The sequence below is a fragment of the Musa acuminata genome, chromosome BXJ3-9 (assembly GCF_036884655.1).
Source record: "Musa acuminata AAA Group cultivar baxijiao chromosome BXJ3-9, Cavendish_Baxijiao_AAA, whole genome shotgun sequence".
Lineage (NCBI taxonomy): Eukaryota > Viridiplantae > Streptophyta > Magnoliopsida > Zingiberales > Musaceae > Musa > Musa acuminata.
Window position 1 is genome coordinate 22,266,179 of NC_088357.1, and position 23,355 is coordinate 22,289,533.

Below are 23,355 nucleotides of genomic sequence, written 5' to 3' on the forward strand. Positions count from 1 at the left end.
GAGGAGGTTTGCAGTAAAGATAATATGCTCAAAGTAAATGCAAACTGAGATTTAGAGTGGTTCGGTCAATCTTGACCTACTCCACTTTTGGCTTCCTCCACCGACGAGGTCACCGACGTCAACTAGAGGCCTTCCTTCAATAGGCGAAGGCCAACCACCCTTTTACAGTTTCACTCCTTTTGACGGGCTTAGGAGACAACCCTTACAGAATTTTCTCTCCTCTCTTTACAACTCAGAACTTGGAAGAACAGAGGGAGAAGAACTTTTGGCCTTTACAACAATTTTGAGCTCTAGGAATCACAGAAAAATATCAAGATTTCGGTGTTAGTTCATTGCTCTTTCAGTGTGGAATGGGTGGGGTATTTATACGCCCCAACCCAGTTCAAATTTGGAGCTCAAAACTGTCAATTCTCGAAATTCCGGGATCAAGCGGTTGCACCTCCTGACTAGAGCGGTTGCACCACTTGGCAGAGCTCGAAGACTGAGCCTCTAGGCGGTGCTACCTCCTGTCATGGGCGGTTGAACCTCCTGACAGAGCTCGAACACTGAGCTCAGGTGGTTGCACCTCCTGACTAAGGCGGTTGCACCGCTTGGCAGAGCTCGAAGACCGAGCTCAAGCGGTGCCACCTCCTGTCAGGGGAGGTTGCACGGCCCAGTCTAGCTCGGAGACTGAGCCCAAGGCGGTGCCACCGCCTGGTTGGAGCGGTTGCACCTCCTAGTCTCGCTCGGAGACTTAGCCTAGGCGGTGCAACCTCCTGCCTTGGGCGGTTCAACCGCTTGGCAGAAATCAGGGTCCGAATGGGTTGATCCATTCGGCCCAATTTAGGTTTTTCAGGGGCCCAATTGCCCCAAGATTAAGTTAATGGGATCACCTCCCATTTCCAACTTAATCATTGTGCTAACTACGATTTTTACTAAGACATTTACTGCAACTTACTCCGGTGCGTCAATCGCTTCTTCCGGCGAGCTTCCGGCGAACTGCCGTCGATCATCCGATGATCCCTCGGTGATGCTCCTGTGGACTTCCGGCAAACTCCTGGACTTGTGACGATTCACTTGGCGAGTTCCGACGAGCTTCTTTGGCAAGCTTATGGACTTCTCGGATTTGTTCCCGCAGAACCTCCGACGACTGTCCGAACTTCCGTCAAACTCTCAAACTCCCAACGTGATCATTGTCTTGACTCCGGCGTAACTCCTGCTGCATGTCTTACTTTCATCATAGTTAATCCTGCACACTTATCTCAACATATAGATTAGATAACAAATGACAATTGACTTCATCATCAAAATCTGAGATTCAACAATCTCCCCCTTTTTGATGATGACAATCAATTGATAATGGAGTTAACCTTAACTCCCCTTGTCTATATGCCATACTTGAGATAAGTCATTCTTGAATTCAAAACCTAAGAATTCAAGAGACATATTGATAAGTTAAAATCATTTGAACTTATCAATACTCCCATCATGATTTCCATCATGATGTATCTCTCTGAAGATGATGTCATGGCTTGACATTCATTTTCAAATATAACAAGTTTGAATGATGGTAATAGTAGCAATTCATCATATTGTAAGATATCAACATGTAAAGCTGCGAAGTAAGATTTTGATATCATTATATGATGTATGCATTTCAAATATTGTAGCAAGTATTGCATTTCATCACATAGTAAGATATCAACTCGTAGAATTTCGATGCAAGTTTTTGTTTGATATCTTGACATGATACAAATCATAGCATCTGTTCATATATCTCTTGGTGATACAAGCATGGCATAATCATAGCATCAGTGTTTATAGTATCAATTCATATATTTCTCTCCCTTTGTCATCAACAAAAAACATGGTAGTTGTGATACCAGGGGAACAATATAAGCAAATTATCAAGCATATAAAGGAAGGCATGATACGTAGATTGCTTTGAATACTTCTTCCTTTTTTTTTTGTAATAATCTTTTTGCATGAAGGAGGAAAGCCATTTGTGATACCAACTATTTGTGAGTTTACTTTGAGTCTTGTCCGAAGGCATGATATGTGTGTGAAACAGCTTTTTACAAGTAAAAATACTATCATCCATATTTCAAGATAGAATTCATAAGCAGGAATTATTTCATCAAATTCATTTCAGAAGAAATATTTTTCATAAGAGTGTATGAGAAAATCCGATTTTTAGCATTCCAATTGTTAAGCGAATCCGAAAATGAAATTAACTCTTTCATGCATTCGGACAAGACTATGCTACAGATTTTCAAATACAATCATGAAGACAAAACATTTTTGTATTCAACACATAATTTCCAACATGTTATTTAGGCATGTAATGGCAATCAAGTGATTTGATCATTCAATAAAGTCCGAAAAATAATTTTAACTAGTTTATGTATTCGGACACATCAACATTCCTAATTCTCTTCTTATGAAATCAAATTGCTCTTCACTTAGAGGTTTTGTAAAAATATCAGCTAGTTGATGTTTAGTATCAATGAACTCTATGATTACATCATGATTAGTAACATGATCTCGTATAAAGTGATGTCTAATATCAATTTGCTTTGTTCTTGAGTGTTGTATAGGAGTTTTCGTTAAGCATATTACACTTGTGTTATCACATTTAATGGAAATGTTTTTAAGATGAATTTTGTAATATTCTAAGGTGTTTTTCATTCATACAACTTGTGCACAGCATGTACTTGCTGCAATATATTCAGCTTCGATTGTTGATAGTGCAACCGAGTTTTGTTTCTTAGATGACCAGGAAACAAGGGCATGTCCTAAAAATTGACATGTTCCTGATGTGCTTTTTCTATCTAGTCTACAGCCAGCAAAGTCCGCATCAGCATAAGCAATTAACTCAAGATTCTCTGATTTTAGGTACCATAATCCTAGATTTGTGGTACCATTAAGATATCTAAGTATTCTTTTAACTACTTTGAGATGAGATATCTTAGGGTTTGATTGAAATCTAGCACAAAGTCCTACACTGAACATGATGTCCGGTCTAGTTGTAGTGAGGTAAAGTAAACTTCCTATCATACCCCTATAAGTTTTTTGATCAAAGCTTTCTCCACTTTCATCAATTTCTAACTTAGTGGAGGTGCTCATAGGAGTGTTAATAGCCTTTGAGTTATTTATTTTAAACTTTTTTAGTAAATTCATAGCATATTTAGTTTGACTAATAAAGATGTCATTGCATAGTTGTTTGATTTGTAAGCCTAAGAAGAATGTTAATTCTCCCATTAAACTCATTTCGAATTCAAGACTCATAGTTTTAGCAAAAGATTCACAAAGAGATTCATTCGTGGAACCAAAGATAATATCATCAACATAAATTTGAACAATAAGAAAATTATTTTTAAAATTCTTGATGAATAATGTAGTATCAACCTTGCCTTTTATGAAATTATTTTCAATAAGAAAAGAACTAAGTCTCTTATACCACGCTCTCGGAGCTTGTTTTAAACCATAGAGAGCTTTAGTTAATCTAAACACATGATTAAGGAGGCTATTATTTTCAAATCTAGGAGGTTGTTCAACATAGACTTCTTCGGAAATAAAGCTATTAAGAAAAGCGCTTTTAACATCCATTTAAAACTGCTTAAAATTATTACTACTAGCGTAGGCAAGGAGCATCCTTATGGCTTCTAATCGAGCCACAGGAGCGAAGGTTTCTTCGTAATCGATACCTTCTTCTTGGTTGAAACCTTTGGCCACTAATCTAGCCTTGTTTCTAACCACGATACCATTTTCATCTTGCTTGTTAATAAAGACCCATTTAGTACCAATAAATAAATGGTCATTTGGCCTAGGAACAAGCTTCAATACCTCATTTCTCTCAAATTGATTCAATTCATCTTGCATTGCGATAATCCATGAATCATCTTTCATGGCTTCGTCAACGCATTTGGGTTCAATTTGGGAGAGAAAAGCGGAGTTGGCACAAAAATTTTTAAGAGAAGATCGTGTTTGAACCCCCTTTGATATGTCTCCTAAGATTAGCTCCTTAGGATGAGCATCTACATACTTCCAATCCTTGGGTAAGGATGTTTTGGAAGTGGATGCATCCAAGTTGCTAGTTGGAGACGGGGTTTCATTTAAATTCAAGGAATCAAAATTAACATCATCATCAAAATCGTTTTTCCTAATTTTGGAAATCTCATTGAAAACAACATGAATGGATTCTTCAATGATTAAAGTTCTTTTATTGAAGATACGAAAAGCTTTAGAAACCGAAGAATAACCAAGAAAGATTCCTTCATCGGATTTAGCATCAAATTTTCCTAAGTTTTCCTTTTCATTCAGGATAAAACACTTACACCCAAAGACTTTAAAGTATGAAACATTGGGTTTTTTGTTGTTCCATAACTCATAAGGAGTTTTGGTGAGTAAGGGTCTTACAAGAACTCTATTCAAGATATGGCATGCGGTGTTTACGGCTTCGGCCCAAAAATAATTGGGTAGGCTATGTTCATTTAACATGGTTCTTGCCATTTTTTATAAATTTTGATTTTTTCTTTCTACTACTCCATTTTGTTGAGGATTTCTTGGAGTAGAGAAATTATGGTTGTATCCATTGAGTTCACAAAATTCTTGGAAATCATGGTTTTGAAATTCTCCTCCGTGATTACTTCTAATTGACGAAATCATAGAACCCTTCTCATTTTGAACAAGTTTAAAAAACTTGGTAAAATATCTAAAGCATTCATTTTTCTGTTTTAAGAAGTAAGTCCATGTATATCTGCTATAGTCATCCACAATGACGAAGGCGTATTTGCTACCTCCTAGACTTGATGTAGAGATTGGTCCGAACAAGTCCATATGGATCAATTGTAAGGGCCTAGAGGTGCTTATTTGATTCTTAGATTTGAAACTACCCTTAATTTGTTTACCTAATTGGCAAGCATCACATACATTATCTTTGATGAACTTATTATGAGGAATTCCTCTTACAAGTTCTTTAGATGATATTTGAGTGATTAGTTTCATTCTAGCATAACCTAATCTTCTATGCCATAGCCAAGCATCCTCATTCAAAACCGAAAAACACATTTCATTACACAAATCATTGATGTCAATAGTGTATACGTTATTTTGTTTTAATGCAATCATAGACATGTTTTTGTGTGGTTTTCAATGATGCAAGCATTAGATTCAAATGACAATATATCCTTTATCACATAATTGACTAATGCTCTAGAGGTTATGTTTTAAACCATCAACTAACAAAACATCTTTAATAAAGAAGTTTGATTTATTACCTATGGTTCCTTTGCCAATGATTTTACCCTTGTTGTTGTCGCCGAAGGTGACATAGCTTTCATCTATGCTAGTGAGCTTAGAGATTTGAGATGGATCTCTGGTCATATGCCTTGTGCATCCACTATCAAGGTACCCATTTGCTTTAGGGTGCCTCAAAAATAGATCTACATTATTTATCATGTTGCATAGAGTTTATTCGGACTAATTTTCTTGAATGGACAATAATGCGTTTTGTGTCCAAGTTTGCAACAAAAGTTGCATTTGCTTTGGTGTCGAATATGTAAGATGGGGCCTTTTATGAAGGTGGTTGGATTTTGGTGAGGACTTCTCACAAATCCAATTCGACTTCTATCACGCCCCTCCAAAATATCGACAATATTTAAAATTTTCATCACAACTAACCCAGGATCCAAACACACATTTGAGGTCACTAAGAAACATTCAGATCAAAATTTCACCTCTATAGTCTACAAATTCATCACCCTGTGCAGTTCATAAACATACCACACATCACTCGATAATTCATATAATCTGAACTCAACTCATCAAAATAATAACCACACATAAATTCACAAGTGGGGAAGTCTATGCAGTCACCAAATCAACGATTACCATAAGTTCATATCATTACATGAATTTAACTTAACATTCCAAAATCCTATACATGAGGGATCCTTTAACTTACACAAAATCCACAGGTTTAGATTCAAATGACAATATATCCTTTATCACATAATTTAACTTACCATAAGTTGCACCGCTTGGCAAAGCTCGAAGACCGAGCTCAAGCGGTGCCACCTCTTGTCAGGGGAGGTTGCACCGCCCAGTCTCGCTCGGAGACTGAGCCCCAAGCGGTGCCACCGCCTGGCTAGAGCGGTTGCACCTCCCAGTCTCGCTCGGAGACTAAGCCCAGGCGGTGCAACCTCCTGCCTTGGGCGGTTCAACTGCCTGGCAAAAATCAGGGTCCGAATGGGTTGATCCATTCGGCCCAATTTGGGTTTTTCAGGGGCCCAATTGCCCCAAGATTAAGTTAATGGGATCACCTCCCATTTCTAACTTAATTATTGTGCTAACTACGATTTTTACTAAGACATTTAGTGCAACTTGCTCCGGTGCGTCAATCGCTTCTTCCGGCGAGCTTCCGGCGAACTGCCGTCGATCATCCGATGATCCCTCGGTGATGCTCCTGCGAACTTCCGGTAAACTCCTGGACTTGCGATGATTCACTTAGCGAGTTCTGACGAGCTTCTTTGGCAAGCTTATGGACTTCTCGAATTTGTTCCTGCAGAACCTTCGACGACTGTCCGAACTTCCGTCAAACTCTCGAACTCCCAACGTGATCATTGTCTTGACTCCGGCGCAACTCCTGCTGCATGTCTTACTTTCATCGTAGTTAATCCTGCACACTTATCTCAGCATATAGATTAGATAACAAATGACAATTGACTTCATCATCAAAATCCGAGATTCAACAGGAACCCCTATAGAGTTCCAAGGAGGCCGATCCCATAAAGAGATCAACCCCAAGTTTAGAATCTACAAGGGTTCTAACAGTTACTCGAGAGGGATATCGTGATAACCGGACAGACTGGTGTGCAGTATACCTGTCCATATGATGGATGCAGCTGGTCTCATAACTGCTCTTGTAGGGATACTAGGGATACAGTACAAGTGCTCATTGGAGAATGAGTTCACTGATTGATCCGCTTACGGAATTCTTGATGGTTGATAATACCTTATTGTCAGACAGCGATTCCATAGTCCTAGTGGTGTATTTGATCCTTAGACTTAGACACCAAGGATGTCCTGTATGAGTGCCCCACTCTTTGATACCAGACTTATAGGTTTGACTGTCTCAGATCTAGTACAGCTGGTCATTGGGAGTGGTAGTCGACCTTACGAGGGCTATTGAGTGTCGATAGAGTATCACCCACTCTCGGCATCATGAGAGGAATATCCCATGTGTTCTTGCTCAAACAAATCCCTGGCCAGGGTCATTCGAGTTGAGAGAGAAAGAGTGTTGAATCTCGTATTTTGATGATGAAACTACTTGATATATGTTTATGATTTAATCTGCGTTTTGAGTGACGCAGGATGCTTTGATCAGGATGAGACAATTAAAGCAGGAAAATCATGTTGTGCCGGAGGAACATGTCAGAAGATTGGACGTCGGGCCGGTGGATCGGTCGACGTATCGACAGAAGGCTTCGGGCCGTGGACTCGGGCATCGGGCCAAGAAGAGCGGGTATTGTGCCAAGGATATCGGAGTTGCGGAGTCAACTGGCCGATTGGGCAATAGGCCGCAGGAGAGGACGATGCGCCGAAGAATCAGACGAAGCGTCGAGGGACCAATGACATGCCGGACAACTTGGTTAATTGCTAAGGATTAATTGTCTCGATCGAAGTTTTGTTTTAATTGTGCAGGATTAACTATGATAACGATGAAGACATAAAGCGAAACAAAGTGTCGGAGTCAAGCGCGAAGGATTTGTTGCGAGTTCGAGAGTTCGACGGAAGTTCGAAGATTCGTTGGGAGTTCGCGGAGCTCGCCGAGAAAGATCGGAGCTTGCCGAAGAAGCTCGTTGGAACTCGCTAAGAACAAATCGTGAAGTCTAGGAGCTTGCCGGGAGTCCGCAGAATGGTTTCCGAGAGTTCATCGGAAGACCGCCGGAAGTTTGCCGGAAGCTCGCCAAAAGAAGTCTTGACTTGCGGACTTTGTAAAAGCTTAGAAAATGTCTTTAAAATCATAGTTAGCACGTTAATTAGGGTTAGGATTAGGTGTTAATCCTATAACCCAAGTAGGGGCCAATTAGGCCCAAGTTCGGACTGGTTTGGACCAAGTTTGGAGCCAAACCAAGTGAGCTGGAATAGTGAAAGAGGTGCCACCGCCAGGGTTGGAGGTAGCACCGCCCAGGCTATGTCTTCCAGCGAGGTTGGGAGGTGCAACCGCCCCAGCCAGGAGGTGCAACCGCCCCAGCCGAGAGGTGCAACCGCCCAGAGCTCAGTCTTCGAGCTAGACTGGGCGGTGCAACCTCCTCTGCCAAGAGGTAGCACCGCCAGAGCTCAAGTTTCGAGCTCTGCCAGGCGATGCAACCACCGAGCTCAGTCTTCGAGCTCTGGCAGAGAGGTGCATCAGCCTGAGCTCAGTCTCGAGCTCTGCCAGGTGATGCCTTCACCGAGCTCAGTCTTCGAGCTCTGGCAGAGAGGTGCATCAGCCTGAGCTCAGTTTGGAGCTCTGCCAGGTGATGCAACCACCGAGCTCAGTTTCGAGCTCTGCCAGGTGATGCAATCACCAAGCTCAGTCTTCGAGCTCTGCCAGGTGATGCAACCATCGAGCTCAGTCTTCGAGCTCTGGCAGAGAGAAGCAATCGCCTGAGCTCAGTCTTCGAGCTCTGCCAGGCGGTGCCACCTCTCCAGTCAAGAGGTGCAACCGCCTGATCCCAGAATTCTGGGATTTGATCGATTTGATCGTTTTGAGCTCCAAATTTGAACTGGGTTGGGGCCTATAAATACCCCACCCATTCAGCACTGAAAAGACACAGATCCACACCGAATTCTTGATCTTTTCAGTGATTCTAAGAGCTCAAATTTGTGTAAAGTCCTAAAGTTCTCCTCCTTCTGTTCTTCAAGTCTTGAGTTGTAAAGAGAGGAGAGAAAGGATCTGTAAAGGTTGTCTCCTGAGCCTGTCAAAAGGAGAGAAACTGTAAAAGGGCAGTTAGCCTTCGCCCATTGAAGGAAGGCAGCTAGTTGACGTCGGTGACCTCGTCGGAGGAGGAAGCCAAAAGTGGAGTAGGTCAAGACTGACCGAACCACTCTAAATCTCTGGTTTGCTTTTACCTTGAGCACTTTATCATTACTGCAAACCTCCTACATTGCTACTGCCCTCAGCGCCTTTACGAACGAGTTTTTAAGCTCTGATCTTTCAGAATCTGCATTCAAACGTAAATCGTGTTTTCGTACGATCTTCACACTGCAGTTTACGCTTACATTCGGATTCCATTTATAACTGCAAATTGCTTTCTACGTAAAACGCTTTTCAAGGTTCAAAACTGCTTTTAGACGCAAAACTACATTTAGACGTAAAATTACGTTTAGACGTAAAACTGCGTTTAGACGCAAAACTGCGTTTAGACGTAAAACTGCGTTTAGACGTAAAACTGCGTTTAGACGCAAAACTGCGTTTAGACGTAAAACTGCGTTTTGACGTAAAACTGCGTTTGGACGTAAAACTGAGTTTAGACGCAAACTGCGCTTAGACGCAAATTGTGCTTAGACGCAAACTGCGCTTAGACGCAAACTGTGTTTAGACGCAAACTGCGCTTAGACGCAAAACTGCGCTTAGACGCAAACTGCACTGTGATTCTGCTTTTATATCGAAATCATTTTTTATCGGACGAACGCAGCTTTAGCTTTTAAATTGCTGTAAGATTTCCGCTGCACTAATTCACCCCCCCCCCTCTTAGTGCTCTCGATCCTAACAAAGAGTTCTCCGGAAGAATCCGATTAGAGCGAGACTCGAGTAGAAACCGTATGGGTCTAACAGCACCATGCTCGATAAACGGTCTCTGGGATATTAGATGGATAAGGGACTATAGGTACACGGTAACTAAGGACAGACATGTCCAATGGATTGGATTCCCCTATATCATCTGGGGACTACGACGTAGTGGCCTAGTACGTCCGTAGTCGATGAGTTGAGTGAATTATTATAAAGATAATAATTCACTGAGTTAGAAGGAATTCTGACAGGTATGACTCACGGCCAGCTCGATATTGGGCCTAGAGGGTCACACACATATGGTAGGCATTACGATGAGTAGAGGTTCGGATATGAGATATCCGACAGAGCCATTGTCTTATTGGATATCCAATAAGCCCCTGAATTATTGGATCCCATGGACGAGATCCAATAAGAGCCCATGAGAGATTATTGGATAGAGATCCACTAATCTAAAAGGCTTGGGTTATTGGATGCAGATCCAATACCCAATAGGCGAGGATCTATTAGGGTTTGAAAGGGGACCTCTATAAATAGGAGGGATTTAGAGCCACATAGGCTAGAGCCTTTGCTTGCCTCTCCTATTCTCCTCCCCTCTCTACCTCAGAGCAGGCTTGGAGTTTTGAGGAGCATCGTCGCAGCCCTATTGTGTGGATCACCGCTAGAGAGGAGGACGCTTGACCTCCTTCACCTTCTCCTAAAGATCTATAAGGAAATAGGGATATACGATCTCCCTAGGTAACACAATCTACTCTATACACAGTTTTAAGTTTCGCGGATTTTGCGCACCAATCTTCGCACGACAACGAACATCTCTTTGGGAATCGGGGATTTTGTTTTCTTGTTTTTCCGCTGCGCATGTGATGTCGCCCCCAAGATTTCCCAACAGTGGTATCAGAGCCAAGTTGTTCGTGCGAATGATTGGTTTTGAACTGCGTGTGTTGTGTTTAGGAAAAACTTTTGACGTCAAAATCGTTGACGCAACAGCGAGAAAGGGCAGCAACAGTTGCTGCCCTTGATCTGCGTGCGTGCAGCGCAGCCGCAGGCAGGCAGCATAGGGGCTGCGTCTGCAGCAGTCGGCCGGTGGCCTGCTTGCAGCAGGCTTGTGTCCGGCGGGGCTGGCAGCCCGCGGGCAGAGGCGCCTACGGCCGCTTCTCCTGCGGGGTGAGGCGTCGTAGGGCAGCGGCGCCTGTCGCTGCTGCTCCCGCCGACGAAACCCCCCCGTAGGGGCGGTCGCCCGGCAGGACAGCACCGCCTACGAGAGTTGCCCCGCGGGCATAACCGCCCGCGGAGGCGGCAGCGCCCGTAGGGGTGCCAACTTCTAGGGGTAGCACCGCCTGTGGGCGTTGTCCCGTCGGCAGAACAGCCCGCGGGGGTGCCCACCCCCAGCGGTAGCGCCGCCAGCGAGCATGCCGCCTGAAGCCCTCGCCTCGCCGCATAGGCCGCCGCCAGCAGGGTGGCGTCGGCAGCAGCAGCAACGGGGAGTAGGGATTAGGGTTTTATGGGCAAAAGATAGTTTTGCCTCTCGTAATTTGAGAAATTCCAGTTTCTATCTCTTATCTAAATTATGAAAATACCCCTATAAATTCAGAAATTCCCTATATGTCCCTGATTTCATAAAATACTAATTAATTAAAAGGTTTAGTTGATTATTATTTTTTATCACTATCTAGTAGTCCTACATGATGATGATTATTTATACATGTGATGTATGATGTGTGGACGGATGATCATGGACCGTGTGATGTGTGTACTTGTGATTATTATTATTGAGGTCTACGAGCCTCCATTATATTTCTCATTTATTATCAGGCCTACGTGCTTATGATTAAGTTGTAATCACATGAGGAGGCGTAGCGGGAGCGTGGATGTGATAGCGGGACCCACGAGACGGATGATCGCGATGCATGAAGATGCATCGAGATGTCGACGGAACCGACGAGGACGAGATGGACGATCACAGGGCATGGAGATGCACCGTTGCACACATAGATCTTGTTGTGAGTGATTAGGCCTACTGGCTCGGGCCTAATCACATTAGGTTATGGTCCATGATCATCTGGTGTGATTGCTTATACACATACTAGATATGTATATATATTTGCATGCGATGTAGATATATATTATATATGTATATGTGTGACATGTCATATTAGGAGATCAAATCATAGAAACATCTCTCTCGATAATATTAAGTCGGTAAATATGAGGCAATTAGATTGACCCACGTGGCCTTCCATCGTTATAAGTAGGAACCGATTCCCGATGTAGGTTGAGTTGGTCGAGTCCCTCAAGATTCACCTATATCGCGATTCGCTATCTTGCTTACGACATAGAGATGTCACCGGTGACCTGATGGTATGGTATGCTTGGTCGAGTCCCTCGAGGGTATATCATCAAATCAGACTCATCTTGTAATGAAGGTGTTGACTTAACCGAGCATCATAGTTCGTCGAGTCCCTCGAGACCATAGTGATTCGGAGGCTGAACAGGATGGGAATCACAAGGAGTTGTGATCGGCAAGAGTTGCCTACCTTTTAGGCTTAGTGTGATTGGTCGAGTCCCTCGAGGTTATACTAAGACGCTGATTGGATCCTGATCCCCACTAGAAGTCTGTCGGAGACTTCCGTTTCACGTGCTGAGGGTGTCGTGTGACTCGTTAGTAAAATAGTGGGAGCATACTTCGTGCAAAATCTGCATGTTATTCATTTCTACTGCATCTTTATTTTTAGAAAATGTCATTTTTAATTCCCTTACGTGGCATACTTGATGTCAACCGCCTCACTGGTCCAAATTATACAGATTGGCTCCGTAACTTGAGAATTGTTCTCACGACGGAGAAAATCATGTACGTCCTTGATACAGTGATGCCTGCACCCGAAGAAGGGGCAAGCGAGGATGAGATCGCTCGCTACATGAAGTACATTGATGACTCCACTCTTGCTCAGTGCTATATGTTGGGTTCTATGACTCCTGAGCTACAGAAACAACATGAAAAAATGGATGCCAGATCCATTCTCCTACATATCCGTAAATTGTTTGAGGAACAGGGAAGGACTCAGCGATATGAGATATCCAAGCGTCTCTTCCGCGCTAGGATGACTGAGGGGACACCGGTTCAGAATCATGCCCTAAAGATGATTGAGTGGATAGAGAAACTCACAGGTCTAGGAATGGTCCTAGAGGATAACTTGTGTGTGGATATTGTGCTACAATCCCTACCAAATTCCTTTTCACATTTCATAATGAATTTTAATATGAACAAGCTTTAGGTGACTCTCCCAGAGCTCCTCAATATGTTGAAGGAGGTAGAGAGTACTATTAAGAAAGAGAAGCCAATTCTCTACATTGGTGAGACCAGAAAGAAAAGGAAAGCAGAAAGGTCCCTTGAGAAGGGAAAGGGCAAGGGCAGACCAGGTAAAGCAAAGGTTGCTAAGAAAGACCCAGCAAAGGACAAAGGTTAGTGCTTCCACTGTGGTAAAGATGGGCATTGGAAGAGGAACTACAAAGGGTACCTTACAGAAAGGGTGAAATAGAAGCTTGGAGAAGCTTCAGGTACATTCATGATCAATCTCCAATTGTCAGATTTTTGTGATAGTGCATTGGTATTGGATACCAGTATTGCTTATCACATCTACAATTTATTGTAAATTCTAGCAAAGCCTAGGGGAGATTGGCGAGAGGAATATTGCATAAAGGTTTGTTTATGCTGAACACTACTCTACATATCATGAATGTAAGTGTCTAAGAGGAAACGAGATGAGGTGAACAGTGCATACCTATGGCATTGTAGGCTAGGTCACATCCATGAGGGAATGATTTAAAAGTTGCTATATGATAGATATTTAGATCCATTCGACTATGTCATATGCAACTTGCGAGCCTTGCCTTCGTGAAAAGCTGATCAACTCTCTATTTAGTGGAACTGGAGAGAGAGCCACTAAGCTGTTGGAACTCATACATAGTGATGTATGTGGACCCATGTCAACTTATGCCATTGGTAGTTACTCTTACTTCATTACCTTTATTGATGATTTCTTAAAGTATGGATATGTGTACTTAATGAAGTATAAGTCCGAGGCTTTCGAGAAATTCAAAGAGTATAAGAATGAGGTGGAGAACCAGACTAGAAAGAGTATCAAAACTCTTCGATCAGATCGAGGAGGTGAGTATTTAAGTACAGAGTTTACTCAGTTCTTCAAGGACCATGGGATATATCCCAATAGACACCTCCTTATACACCTCAGCTCAATGGTGTCTTTGGAAGGAGGAATGGTACGCTATTAGATATGGTACGGTCCATGATGAGTTTCGCTGACCTACCCATCTTATTCTAGGGATATGCCCTAGAGACCGCAGCTTACCTTCTAAATAGAGTTCCAACTAAGTCGGTAGTGTCTACACCATATAAGATATGGAAAGGGAAGAAGCCTGATCTTAAGGTCGTTAAGATTTGGGGCTGCCCTGCCCACGTTAAAAGACACAACCCCGATAAGTTAGAATCAAGAACAGAGCGATGCAAATTTGTGGGATACCCCAAGGAAACTTGTGGGTACTATTTCTATCATCTCGAGGACCAAAAGATCTTTGTAGCTAAGAGAGCTGTGTTCCTTGAGGAGGAACATATTCTTGGTGGAGATAGTGGGAGAATGATAGAGTTGAGCGAGGTTGGAGAACCAAGCTCAACACCACTCTATAACCTGAGTCTGTTCAGGTACCTAATACACAAGTTTCAACTTTACACAGGTCTGATAGAGTATCCCATTGTTAGGACTCTAGCTAGGAGAGTCCTAATTGAGAGGAACATTCTGTTAGGACTCTAGCTAGGAGAGTCCAAATTGAGAGGAACATTCTGTTAGGACTCTAGCTAGGAGAGTCCTAATTGAAAGGGACATTCTATTAGGAGGTTTTTTCTTAGAGAAGAATTAGGAGTTGTAAGGGAATAGGAGTCTTGAGTATGAGTCATATTAGGAGTTGGTTAGAAGTAAGAGTCTTAAGTAGGAGTCCTATTAGGAGTTAGGGTTTAGAAGCCCTATAAATAGCCATGTATTCCTTCTCTTTTGATAAGCAATAGATGAATCTTTTCTACAGCCTTTGAGCAGCAACTTGGAGGGAGGAACCCCTATAGAGTTCCAAGGAGGCCGATCCCCTAAAGAGATCAACCCCAAGTTTAGAATCTGCAAGGGTTCTAACACCTGGTATCAGAGCAGCGTTCTTGGCATCTCGCTGCCCTTCCATTGCCATCCATCAACCCTCCACAACCATCCAAAGCAATTCCCACAATTGCTTAAAAGATCGTCGCCGAATTCCACCATCATCTCCACCACCGCAGATCAACCTTTGATCTCCCCGTGAATTGCAACAGGTTCTGGTTTCCTACCTTACTGCTGCTGCAATTTATTTATCCCTATCCGAAAATCCAAAAAAAAAAAAAAAAAAAATTCGTTCTTGTATTGCTGCAAATTTTCATCGTAAGTTGTTGAAATTTTTCGACGAGAATTCTGCTATCGCAACTTACACTAATTTTCTTGCTGTTACTGTCGAAATTTTCTTGATGGACATCCTTGCTATCATATAAACTGAGATATTGCTGTCAACTCTCTCCTCAAATCTCTCAAATTTTTGTGGAGATTTCGTCGAGAAACCGCTGTTTCTTCGACGATAATTCTGCTCTTACAAGACAACACAATTCTGCAGCAAATTTTCACTGATTTTTATCAAACCTATACATGCCTTTAACTCGTCAACAAAAGAGAGATCTTAACATCACAGATTTGGAGTCATATACTATGGCATCTGAGGACGCAATCAATGCTAAATTTGAAGCCTTTGAGGCACGAATGGAGGATAAGATTCGGACTCTCCTTATCGAATTCAGTTTGGGCCGACCACCAAGCCCGAAGAAATCACATCAAGGAGAGAGCTCTAACCAATCACATCATGCCCAAAGAGATGACTTCCAAGAGAGGGGAGGCTCTATGACCGACCCCAACTATTCGCGCATGAGAGTGGACTTCCCTAGATGGGAAGAAGGAGACCCAATTGGTTGGATCTCGCGCGCTGAGCGATATTTTCGGTACCATAAAACTGCGGATGCATCCATGGTGGAAATTGCAGCTATACATCTTGAAGGGGATGCCATACAATGGTTTGACTAGTTTGAACACACTTATGGAGCCCTTTCATGGCGACAATTCAAAGAAGGACTACTGATCCGCTTCGGACCAACTTATTACGAGAACATTGACGGACAACTAGCAAAGATCCGACAAACCTCCACCATTCAGGAGTACCAAACCAGGTTTGAAAGGTTATCTAATCAAACTCGTGATTGGTCTGAAAAATAGTTATTGGGGACTTTTATTGAGGGCTTAAAGCCGGAGATCCGGGGAGAAGTTAAGGCGCGACAACCATACACGCTTATGGCAGCCATCTCTTTCGCACGACTTCAAGAGGAGCGATTGAACCATGAAGCCCGGAGGACAAGGATCACTCCACAACCTACAATACTAAAGCCCTCAGCCCCCCCTACTATCAACCGAGTCCCTGCACCGAAAAGGTTAACAAGAGAAGAACTTCGGGAGCGATCTGCGAAGGGGTTATGTTGGCATTGCGACGAGCCGTGGAGCCGCGAGCATCGCTGTAAAAAAGGTAGACTTCTTATGATTGAACCAGTAGAAGAAGAGGTCATTGAACATCTAGAAGAGAGCCTTGAACATGAAGAAGAAGATATGGAAGAAGAGCCATAGCCGACCAACATTACGGTACACGCACTAGTCGGCTATTCAAATCCGCAAACGATGAAAGTTGGTGGCCTTCTCAAACAACAGCCGATCACTGTTCTCATTGACACGGGTAGCACTAATAACTTCCTGAATAGTAAGGTTGCTGCTCGGATGGCATTGCATATTGAAGGTTGCAGCAAGTTCGATGTAAAGGTTGCCGACGGTAGAATCCTAAAGTGCGACCAAAGATGCCCGCAGGTGAAACTATTACTACAAGACCAAGAAATTATCACCGATTTCTTCCTCCTACCAATCGATGACTATGAGGCAGTGCTTGGTATAGAATGGCTGACTACACTAGGTGATGTCTCTTGGAACTTTTCTAAATTAATTATGAAATTCTACTGTAAGGGCAAACAAATCATCCTACGCGGGAAGCGCGGAAGCAACGTTACCACTGTTTCGACCCAACGAATGGAGAAAGTTTTACACAAGGTAAATGGTGCCTTTTTGATGCACCTCCAGCAGCACCCAGAGGGGAAGAAAATAGAATTTGAAGATCAAAATCTTGCCCAATTGCTTACTGAATTTGCCGACATATTTACTGAACCGCGCGGTCTTCCTCCTTCTCGGCAACATGACCATCGAATTCCAATCCTTCCGGGCAAGCCACCAGCAAACACTCGACCATACCGATATCCTCACCTCCAGAAAGATGAAATTGAAAAGATCATAAAGGAGATGCTTGAAACAGGGGTGATTCGACCAAGTTGCAGCCCCTATTCCTCACCGGTGCTACTTGTACGCAAGAAGGACGGAACTTGGCGGATGTGCATCGACTACCGAGCTTTAAATGGCATCACCGTCAAGGACAAATACCCAATACCAGTGGTGGATGAACTTCTTGATGAATTGAAAGGAGCTCGAGTCTTCACGAAGTTGGACCTCCGATCCGGTTACCACCAAATTCGGGTATGTAACGATGACATTCCAAAAACTGCATTTCGCACACATGATGGCCATTATGAATTCTTGGTAATTCCTTTTGGACTCACTAATGCTCCTTCAACCTTTCAAAGTCTCATGAATGATATATTTCGGAGCTTTCTTCGTAAATTTGTGCTGGTATTTTCGATGATATTCTCATTTACAGCCCTTCTCTTGAGACTCACTTTCAGCATTTACGGATTGTTTTGACGATCCTTCGGGAGAATACTCTTTTTGTTAAGCAACCAAAGTACAGCTTTCTCCAGCAAAAAGTAGAGTACCTTGGGCATATAATATCAGAAGAAGGAGTGGCGGTAGACCCAACAAAAATTGAGGCAATGCAAGGCTGGCCGAAACCTACAAATGTGAAATTACTACGGGGGTTCCTTGGACTAACGGGCTACTACCGAAAATTTGTTAAGGACTATGGGAAGATCAGTGCACCACTCACTTCTTTACTGAAAAAAGATGCTTTCCAATGGTCGGACAAAGCCTCTGCTGCCTTCGACAAACTTAAAGCAGCCATGACAACAACGCCGGTGCTTGCGCTACCGGATTTCAATAAACCCTTCATCATTGAGGCCGACGCATCTGGAGTCGGAATTGGAGCCGTTCTCATGCAAAATGGTCGACCACTGGCATACACTAGCAAGGCATTATCTTCCTCCCATCAAAATATGTCAGTATATGATAAGGAGATGCTTGCCATTGTACACGCAGTAACGAGGTGGAGACCCTACCTGATCGGCCGGCGATTTCAAATTAAAACTGACCATAAAAGCCTCAAGTACTTTTTGGAGCAAAAGATATCATCCCCTGAGCAGCAAAAATGGGTAACCAAACTTCTTGGATTTGATTATGAAATTATTTACAAAAAGGGGAAAGAAAATGTTGTTGCAAATGCACTCTCACGGCTACCTGAACAAGCTAAGGTTTCAGCCATCTCCCTTCCTACCACCGGTCTCCTCAAGGACATTAGGGAAGAATGGAAGAAGGATCCAGAGATCAGCAAGATCATAAAAAAATTGGAGGAGGATCCAAGTGCAATAGCCCACTACACCTGGGATTCGAGGGATTTACGCTACAAAGGTCGCATTGTGCTTATACCTGACTCCCCTTGCATCGCAATCATCTTGCATGAAATGCACTCTATACCTTCAGCAGGGCACTCTGGATTCCTAAGAACCTACAAAAGAGTGAAGCAAAATTTTTATTGGAGAGGGATGAAAAAAATTATTGCTGAATATGTGGCACAATGTGATGTATGTCAACAGCACAAGGGTGAAACTGTGGCAAATCCAGGGAAGCTACAACCACTACCCATACCAGACTCAGTGTGGACTGACATCTCCATGGACTTCATTGAAGGGCTGCCATCTTCCAAAGGTAAAAGCATGATTCTCGTGGTGGTTGATCAACTTACGAAATATGCTCATTTTTGTGCTATGAGAAATCCCTACACTGCTGCTAGTATTGCTCAGATTTTCATAGAAAATATTGTTAAACTGCATGGGATGCCAAGGTCCATCGTAAGTGATCGTGACAGGATCTTCACTAGTAAATTTTGGACCGAGTTATTTCAGTTACAAGGCACCAAACTCAAGATGAGCACAGCATATCATCCACAAACTAACGGCCAAACAGAGGTGGTAAATAGGTGCTTAGAGACGTACCTCCGGTGTTTCGCTAGCGACCGACCAAAAGAGTGGGCAAAATGGCTTCCTTGGGCCGAATGGTGGTATAATACTACATATCATTTATCTACAAAATGTGCCCCTTATGAAGCATTGTATGATCGACCAGCACCTGTGATTCCAAAGTATGTAATTGGCTCGGCCAAGGTAGATCAGGTTGATCAAGAATTGATTGATAGGGACAAACTCTTACAACTGTTAAAAGATAATCTCTCTACCGCTCAAGCCAGAATGAAGCAGCAAGCCGATACACGACGAAGTGAAAGAGAATTTTCAGTGGGAGATTGGGTTTATCTTCGCCTACAACCATACAAGTAACTCTCTATCAACACTCGAGCCTCCATGAAGCTATCCCCACGTTTTTATGGGCCCTATCAGATCACAGAGCGTATTGGAGCCGTGGCATACAGACTTAAATTACCTGAAGATGCCAAAATTCACCCTGTCTTCCACGTATCATGCCTAAAGCCCAAGTTGGGAGAACACGAGTCACCCCAGATCCAACTGCCCAACAAAACTAAGGATGGAGTTATTCAAGCCCAACCACAGGCCATCCTCGATCGCAGGATCGTGATGCGTCGCCGACATCCCTCTACTGAAGTACTAGTGCATTGGAATAATCTACCACTTGAAGACGCCACATGGGAACCATATAAGGAGCTGAAGACCCAGTTCCCTGAGTTCATGGAATCTCAGCCTTGAGGACAAGGCTGATTTGAAGAGGGCGGGTCTGTTAGGACTCTAGCTAGGAGAGTCCTAATTGAGAGGAACATTCTGTTAGGACTCTAGCTAGGAGAGTCATAATTGAGAGGAACATTCTATTAGGACTCTAGCTAGGAGAGTCCTAATTGAAAGGGACATTCTGTTAGGAGGTTTTTTCTTAAAGAAGAATTAGGAGTTGTAAGGGAATAGGAGTCTTGAGTATGAGTCATATTAGGAGTTGGTTAGAAGTAAGAGTCTTAAGTAGGAGTCCTATTAGGAGTTAGGGTTTAGAAGCCCTATAAATAGCTATGTATTCCTTCTCTTTTGATAAGCAATAGATGAATCTTTTCTGTAGCCTTTGAGCAGCAACTTGGAGGGAGGAACCCCTATAGAGTTCCAAGGAGGCCGATCCCCTAAAGAGATCAACCCCAAGTTTAGAATCTGCAAGGGTTCTAACACCCATCCTCTTGATCCTTAGACCTACGAGAAGGCTATTATGAGTATAGACTCCGGGAAGTGGCAAGAAGCCATGAATTCTGATATGGATTCTATGTACTCCAACAAGGTTTGGAACCTAGTTGATACGCCCGAAGGTATTGTACCCATCGATTGCAAGTGGATCTTTAAGAAAAAGATCGGAGTAGATGGAAAGGTAGAGACCTATAAAGCAAGGCTAGTGGCTAAGGGGTATCGTCAAAGGCAATGTGTTGACTACGATGAAACTTTCTCACCCGTAGCAATGCTAAAATCCATCAGAATTCTATTGGCTATTGCAGTACACTATGATTATGAGATCTGGCAGATGGATGTGAAAACCGTATTCCTCAATGGGAACCTCGAGGAGGAGGTGTATTGCAACCTGAGGGATTTGTGTCCAAGAACTGCCCAGATAAGGTGTGTAGTTTGCTTAGATCCATTTATGGACTAAAGCAAGCTTCCCGAAGTTGGAACATAAGATTTGATGAGGCAATCAGATCTTATGACTTCGTTAAGAACGAAGATGAGCCTTGTGTGTACAGGAAGGTAAGTGGGAGTGCTATTACCTTTTTAGTGTTATATGTGGACGACATCCTGATCATTGGGAATGACGTAGGAATGCTATCCACAGTAAAGGCTTGGTTATCTAGACACTTCTCCATGAAGGACTTAGGAGAAGCATCCTATATCTTGGGGATTAGAATCTATAGAGATAGATCCAAGAGGATGCTTGGCTTGTCCCAATCCAGGTACATAGAAACCATTGTCAAAAGGTTTGGCATGAAAAATTCCAAGAGAGGTCTCATACCGATAAGACATGGGATATCGCTTTCTACGAGTATGTCCCCAAAGACTCCAGAAGAAAGGGCGAACATGGATATGATACCTTATGCCTCAGCAATAGGGTCTATCATGTATGCCATGCTATGTACTAGGCTTGATATAGCGCATGCTCTGAGTGTCATGAGCAGGTATTAGGCGGATCCAGGCTTGGAGTACTGGAAAGAAGTAAAGTGTATCCTTTGTTAGGATCAAGAGCATTAAGAGGGGGAGGGGGTGAATTAGTGCAGCGGAAAACCTTCTACGAAAAATAAAAACTGCGTTCGTTCGTTAAAAGTGATTTTGGTAAGAAAGCCGATTCGTAAATCACTTTAACTTTTGTTTAAATGAGATGCAACAAAGATATAAATGCAGTTTACAGTTATGATTCTAATCAGATAGTAGGCGCAAACTGAAATATGATATTCATACGAAAAAACTGATTTACGTCTAAATGCTGATTCATAAATCACTTGATTAAGCGAGATGCAATTTAAGCAAAGATATAAGGCAGTTTGCAGTTATGATAGAAATCAAAACATAGACACAAACAGAAATATGATGATCGTACGATGAAACTGTTTTACGTCTAAACGCTGATTCGAAAAGTGCAAAGCTTGAAACCCGATCGTATATGTGCAGAAAGCAGTAAGCTTTAGAGGAGGTTTGTAGTAAAGATAATATGCTCAAAGTAAATATAAACCGAGATTTAGAGTGGTTCGGTCAATCTTGACCTACTCCACTTTTGGCTTCTTCCACCGACGAGGTCACCGACGTCAACTAGAGGCCTTCCTTCAATAGGCGAAGGCCAACCACCCTTTTACAATTTCACTCCTTTTGACGGGCTTAGGAGACAACCATTATAGAATTTTCTCTCCTCTCTTTAAAGCTCATAACATGAAAGAAAAGAGGGAGAAGAACTTTTGGCCTTTACAACAATTTTGAGCTCTAAAAATCATAGAACAAGATCAGGATTTCGGTGTATTTGTTGTTCCTTTCAGTGCTGAATGGGTGGGGTATTTATAGGCCCCAACCCAGTTTGAATTTGGAGCTCAAAACTGTCAATTCCCGGAATTCCGGGATCTGGCGGTTGCACCTCCTGACTGGAGCGGTTGCACCGCCTGGCAGAGCTCGAAGACTGAGCCTCTAGGAGGTGCCACCTCCTGAAAGGGGCGATTATACCTCCTGCAAGAGCTCGAAGACCGAGCTCAGGCGGTGCCACCGCCTGACTGAGGCGGTTGCACCTCCTGCTAGAGCTCGAAGACCGAGCTCAAGCGGTGACACCTCTTGTCAGGGGAGGTTGCACCGCCCAGTCTCGCTCGGAGACTGAGCCCAAGCAGTGCCACCTCCTGGTTGGGGTGGTTGCACCACCCAGTCTCGCTCGGAGATTTAGTCCAGGCGGTGCCACCTCCTGGCTTGGGCGGTTCAACCGCCTGGCAGAAATCAGGGTCCGAATGGGTTGATCCATTCGGCTCAATTTGGGTTTTTCAGGGGCCCAATTGCCCCAAGATTAAGTTAATGGGATCACCTCCCATTTCCAACTTAATCATTGTGCTAACTACGATTTTTCCTAAGATATTTACTGCAACTTGCTCCGGTGCGTCAATCGCTTCTTCCGGCGAGCTTCCGGCGAACTTCCGTCGATCATCCGATGAACCCTCGGTGATGCTCCTGCGGACTTCCGGCAAACTCCTGGACTTGCGACGATCCACTTGGCGAGTTCCGACGAGCTTCTTTGGCAAGCTCATGGACTTCTCGGATTTGTTCCCGTAGAACCTCCGACGACTGTCCGAACTTCCGTCGGACTCTTGAACTCCCAACGTGATTATTGTCTTGACTCCGGCGCAACTCCTGTTGCATATCTTATTTTCATCGTAGTTAATCCTGCACACTTATCTCAACATATAGATTAGATAAAAAATGACAATTGACTTCATCATCAAAATCCGAGATTCAACAATCTCCCCCTTTTTTATGATGACAATCAATTGATAATGGAGTTAACCTTAACTCCCCCTGTCTATATGTCATACTTGAGATAAGTCATTCTTGAATTCAAACCCTTTGAATTCAAGAGACATATTGATAAGTTAAAATCATTTAAACTTATCAATACTCCCATCATGATTCCCATCATGATGTATCTCTCTGAAGATGTTGTCAAGGCTTGACATTTATTTTCAAATTTTACATA